The sequence below is a fragment of the Dendrobium catenatum genome, unplaced genomic scaffold, assembly GCF_001605985.2.
Source record: "Dendrobium catenatum unplaced genomic scaffold, ASM160598v2 fragScaff_scaffold_361, whole genome shotgun sequence".
Taxonomy (NCBI): domain Eukaryota; kingdom Viridiplantae; phylum Streptophyta; class Magnoliopsida; order Asparagales; family Orchidaceae; genus Dendrobium; species Dendrobium catenatum.
In genome coordinates, this window is record NW_021318823.1 from 1,034,054 (window position 1) to 1,040,138 (window position 6,085).

The 6,085-nt window shown below is 35.7% G+C and overlaps 1 long non-coding RNA gene across 1 annotated transcript; it reads right to left on the reverse strand.

Annotated features, from left to right (window-relative positions):
- Positions 1-1,746: 1,746 nt before the first annotated feature.
- Positions 1,747-4,600, reverse strand: LOC110115566. The gene is made up of 2 exons (XR_003700320.1): positions 4,073-4,600; positions 1,747-2,407 (listed from the first exon to the last, which is right to left on the reverse strand). It is a non-coding gene; the product is annotated as an uncharacterized LOC110115566 (long non-coding RNA).
- Positions 4,601-6,085: the final 1,485 nt, after the last annotated feature.

The window sequence follows — 6,085 nt, forward strand, 5'->3', positions numbered from 1 at the left end:
TTTTACTTCAAATATGAAAAAATTTAAATCATATTAATTTATTATTATACTTACAATATTTCATTATTAATTCTTCTATAAAAAGAACTCAACTTAAACAAAAAATATATTTTTATGTTGGAAAATTAATTTATTTTTTATCAAATAAATTATTTTTGAAATTGAGAAAATACAAAGAATCAAACGCAAATCTGAATGGAATCCTTCGTAGCTGATGGCTTGATACGTCACCTATTTAAATGTGTATGTATTAAAAAATATTACATCAATAAAATTTCAACAATTGTTCATCAAAGGTATAAACAAATAGCATTACAACTACTTTCCTAAATAAATCTTAAACAACCATGTCATCATCTCCTTCTCAGGATGATAACTGAATTTGATTCATGTTACAAAAAAAAAATTTAAACAAATATTTCAGGTTTTTTGTATTAAAATATTTGAAAATTCATATTTACAAAAAAACAGTTCCCATATTCATTATACCTGTTCTAATTGCATAGTTCAAATGCAATTTTCTCTCTCAGTTCAATCATTTCATTCACCCCCTCGTCATCACCAAACTCTACTTTGGCATATAACACATTACTTTCTTCAATTTGCTATCCTACTCTGCATTTATGCCTCTGGATGAATAAAATTTTCATCAACGTCACAGTCTATGAAATCTGGATCATTTCGTGATATATGTCGTCGAATATAATTATGTAATCTCATGGTACCAATAACAATAAGACGCTGCTTCTTAAAACTATAATTAGGCATATATCTTAATATTCCCCATTTCTTTTTCCATACACCAAAGGAATGTTCAATTACACTTCTTAGTGAGGAATGTCTACTATTAAAAAGCTCCTTATGTCCCATAATAGTTCTACTACCTCTTCTAAAATCACGTAAGTGATATCTGGTTCCAATGTATGGCTTCAAATATCCCCTTTGTAGAGGGTAACCTGCATCAACTAAGTAAAACTTTCCTGTTCAAAAATTTGTTAATTAGAATATAATATAACCTAATTAATAAATATAAAAATTTCATTCTATAAATTAGTAATACCAGGAGGTGGTGCAGGAAAATTATATTTCGGATCCATCACTGCATGTTTAAATATACATGCATCATGTGTCGAACCCTCCCAACCAGGTGAAACAAATGCGAAGCACATGTTGAAATCACATGTTGCCATAACATTTTGTGTCGGTGAATGATGACGTCCAATATAAGCGACCTGCTCTTCAATAGAGATGCGTGCATCAACGTGTGTGCCATCAATAGCACCAATGCAATCTTTAAAGTATGGCATGTACCATTTGTCATTAATTATTTTTTCAGGAATATCATGGAAAATTTTATCTACAGGTGCAATGATCTCCATTGATAATCGAACTAATGCTTGCAGATCATTATAAAAAAACCTACTAATCGTCTCTGTAGAGTGCTGAAATCGTTCACATGTTGATCTAATACTCTCATTATGTCCGAAAATGTACAAAGTAATTAGTGGAAATCTGTAGACCTTGTTTTATATCTTTATTGTGTTTTCATAGCTAAATGATGCAATGAAGGGTCTATTTTTAAATTGGCAAAACGCCGAGCATTGCTAGTCTAGTTATTAGGGGTCCCAAACAGCATGGCTCTAATTAGAATCTTACTTATATCACAAAAATCGAACAAGGTCCAAGAATTCAGAAAGTTCAAAGAGACATGTTTCAGCACATCGAGACAAAAATCGAACAAGGTACAAGAATTTCAAAAAATCTTACTTATATCACAAAAAAACGAACAAGGTCCATGTTCCTCGATGAATTACCATCTGTAGTTTTTTTGTAAACGAACAGTTTCTTATATTCATTTTATTACATGTTTGCCATTATATTTCTTTATATAAAGAACCCTCTCCTGTACACCTCATATTGTAATCAATCAATAATATTCTATCTTTCTTTTACCTGCTCTGTCTTGCTTCCCTGTTCGTCTCTTCTGCATTCCATTTCTGTCAGTTTTAGCATCGCCTTTTTTTATTAGCTTGTTGGTTCTATAGCTCTTTTTCCAGTGACCAAAATTGACAAATTTATTATTCATTTGTGTATTCATTGTGAACTAGCACTAGTAGCATTGTGGAGGTCTTTCTGGTTCTGAGAAGTATGTACGTGCATGCATGGTACATTGTTTTCTCATATTTATTCCTATTTTGATTCATCTAAGAAGCATGTTTGTGGAGGTCTTGCTGGATCTACTGCTGCTCTTTTTACAACTCCCTTTGATGTAGTGAAAACTAGGCTGCAAATACATGTTAATTTCTCTCTCTGGATTTTATTCTCATCTCAGTTATTTGCAGTAGAGCATATTCTTTTTCTGGAAATTCATCTACTTCAACAAGTTTTTCTTATTCTTCAATTTTATCTGTGGTAAGATGGATAGTATTATTAGAAGATTATTTAAGAAGTTTTGTGGAGTTTAAAAATAAATCATGTAAAATGCAATCAAAAAAAAAAAAAAAAAGGGTTTTTAAAGGGGGGTGACAACTCTTATAATGAGTTTAGCAAAAAATGATACAACAACAACAAGCCTTTGTCCCACTACTGAAAGTAGAATGAAGAATTAGTAAAGTAACATAACATAATTACATCCAGAATCATATATAGAAATAAGCAACAACCTAAATAAACACAAAGGAAGTAAGTTATGAACCTAACTAAGAACAATAACAACAACTACACGAACATAACATAAAACATGATGTAATTGTTGATTTCTACGTAGAAGAGACGGAGCTATTAGCTACTTGCTTATTCCTTGTTCTTCAATGGACAGTTAAAAGAAACTTTTATCAAAACTCCTTCAAAGCCACCATAATCTTCTTTCAATGGGTATACCCATGAATATCTCCCGGTTATCCTTATCTTTAAAGTATTCTAAGGCAAAGGCATATAACTCAAAATCGTCAAATATATCAGGAATTTTAGCTATCTCTTCTAAAACCTTAGGATAGTAAATTTTGTACGATTTTTATTTGATATACTTATCGCATAACTTATAGATTTTGCAGCATCCACGAGGTCCTCAACATGATTTAGAAAAAGTTCTCTAGTCCCCGACTTAGGAGTTCTAACTCTTTTCCTTTTACGCAATAATGTGGCACTCTGTTGTGATCTTTGTGTATCGTAGTTGCCTGTAGGAACATGTGGAAGATGTGTTTGTTCATCTTGAGTGTACTCTTCTTCTTCAGATGAGATTGTCTGATTGTCATTTAATTCTGGGAGAAGTACACAAGAACTAGGAATCCAAACATTCTCCCCAGTTGCAACAATACGACTGAACATAAGATCCAACTTCTCTTACAACTCTGATGGTATTCCATTGAAACGAAACTTCTTAGCATTTGGCATTACCTAAAGTACAACAAATGATTAATTATAAATCATGTGTTATATTACGTAAGAGTTGGTTTGAATTTACAGTATAAAGTGAATGATTTCAAATGTGAGAGATACCTGCAATTTTTCTGTTTTTCATTCCACCAATCATTAGAAGCATCAACTGTTTTTTTAATTGGATTCCAACCAATTCCAATCTCGCCTCGCAACAAATCTTTCCATAGCTTCCAATCTTTCTTTAATTGGTCCCACTTATTTTTAAGTTGATTTCGGTCATAAGTTCGTCCAGTGCGTTCGTTGAAATTTTTAAGTAGATTTTTCCAACATTCTTTAATAAAATGTGTAGTTGGTCTATTTCTCAGTTCTATTTCTCTTATACATATATCACAATATGTTAAAGTCGTATCTATGTCCCATGATGCAGGTGCACATCCTTCTTTTTTATTTCCCATCTAGATGTTAAAAAAAAATTTAAGATGGTTGTATTATTTATACGAACAAAATCATTTTATTGATTTAAAAAACTTCAAATTGTAGGTTACTATTTATTTTTTATAAATAATACATATTGTATCAAATTGTGCCTCATAATAATTAACAGTTGTAATTTTTTGTAAGGGAAGAAAGAAAGTTTTAGTTGAACCACTTCATATAGAATAAGCAGTAGTAGAAAATAGGGTAAGTGAATCACCTGAAACAATGGAAGAAGCTTGACGTTGTTGATGATCGGAAGAAATTAGTTGAACCACTTCAAATAGAAAGAAGAACGCCTCTTCTGAACGAGCTACCAAGCGCGAGAATTCCAAGAGCAAAAGAACCTGGATTAACAAGATTAGGAGAATGTTAGATTGTCCGCGTATGCATCTGCGACAAGAAAAATCACTAGGGAATGTTTAGCAACAGGATTTATGCAGGATTCGAGCAAGATTTTTGCAAAATCCTGGCAAACAAGATTTGTGCCCATAAATCTCAATGCGGAATGAATAGACAAAGAAACGAAGAAAGTTACCTTCTGAGCGAGCGATCTACCATTGTTGCTTCCGATAAACCCTAAAGTTTCGTGACAGGGAGGGAACGTCGTTGAAGGAGCAAAGTCGAACAACAACGAAGGAGCAAGAAGAAAAGATCAGAGATGGTAGGGAATTCGGTTTCAGCTAGGAGGTTACGCGGAAAATGCCGAAAGGGGATGGTTCGGTTTCCTGAATCGCTCGGGAGCAGCCTGTCTTGTTCGGGGTTTTTATTACGAATCGAGCGAGATTTCAGAATCGATCGGCAGCAGCCTGTCTTGTTCGGGAGTCCGGATGGAAGGAGCTAAAAAAACAGTGACAGTTTTTTTGTCTTGCGATTTGAAGAAGACGAAGGTTTCGTGGGTCGACGTGAGAGCGTCGAGGGTTAATTCAGACATTTGGTGAGCGAAACTGAGTTGTTTAAACGAATAAGCAGACAGCAAAAAAATTTTGTAACCACTCAAAATACATGGTTTAATAAAAATTGATTACGGTTAAATTTGTCTTCCAAACAGTTACGACGAACTGATTAACACTTATTCAAACGAAAACAGAGGAAATAAACCTAATCAAACGAGGCCTAAGAAAGCCAATATCAATATCAAAGAAATCTATTAAAGATTGTCTATGGAACCAACGGTCCCAACAAAGAAAGAAAAATTTACTGACATGGTTGATTTGTAGAGTAATAAACCCTTTAATGCTAGCAGCCAACTGTAGAAGAGATTTTCAACGGTGAGAGCCATTGTTTTTTTATGGATTCCAGTAGGAACCATCTTTTTTCTTTAACCTATTAGCAAGGAACAATTATTACGTTCTCCGACCGGACGTAGAGAAACGTCCGATCGCGCCAAAAAACGAAGAAATACCGAGCAATATCAAACAATAACGAGGAATACCATCACGTGAAGACTCAATACCGAATTATACCGATCAATACCGAGTTATGCAAAAATTGTATCGAGTTTTTCCTAGAAAAAAAGAAAAACTCGGTACAACTCGGCACCTAATAAAAGTTCATTATCAAGAGTGGAGTAAGAAGTAAGAACCAGCCATATGGATGCCATAAAAATACTATATATCACACGTTAGCCATAGAGGCTCTTCAAATTGACCCCTCAGCTTCTCACCAGCGGCAGGGACCACCGAAATCAAACCATTGTCCTGAAGCCGATCACCAGCGTGCCAAGCTGGCGTACCATTCTCAAAAGCATTACACGTTAGGCGTGTTAAGCCGGTTCCATCTATGCGACAAAACCACAGGTCACCGTAGGGTTGGAATTGGTTCGGCATCGACACCGTCTCGGCCAAAACGCTGCCAAGGTTCGCCGTGAAGAGGATCCACTTCGAATCCGGACTGAAGCAGACATGGTTGATTCTCTCCCTATCGGCCTTATTAGACCCCGGTGGCCCGGCAACGTGTACCCGTCGCAGGTTCGAGCCGTCAGGTCGAACCAAATATATGCTGTAAGCCTCCGGATTAGCCGGATTGTGCCGGTTAGATGAGAACGCGATCAGCTCGCCGTCCGGCGACCACGCTGGCATCGTATCGACCCACTCGCCCTCCGTTAGTCGCTGAATCCCGCGACTATCGGCAATTTCTCCGTCGATGGCATCGAGGATGTAGAGGTTCTTGTGGCCGGATCGCCCGGATCGAAAGACAACGTGCTTCCCGTCCGGTGAGCACGATGGGAATG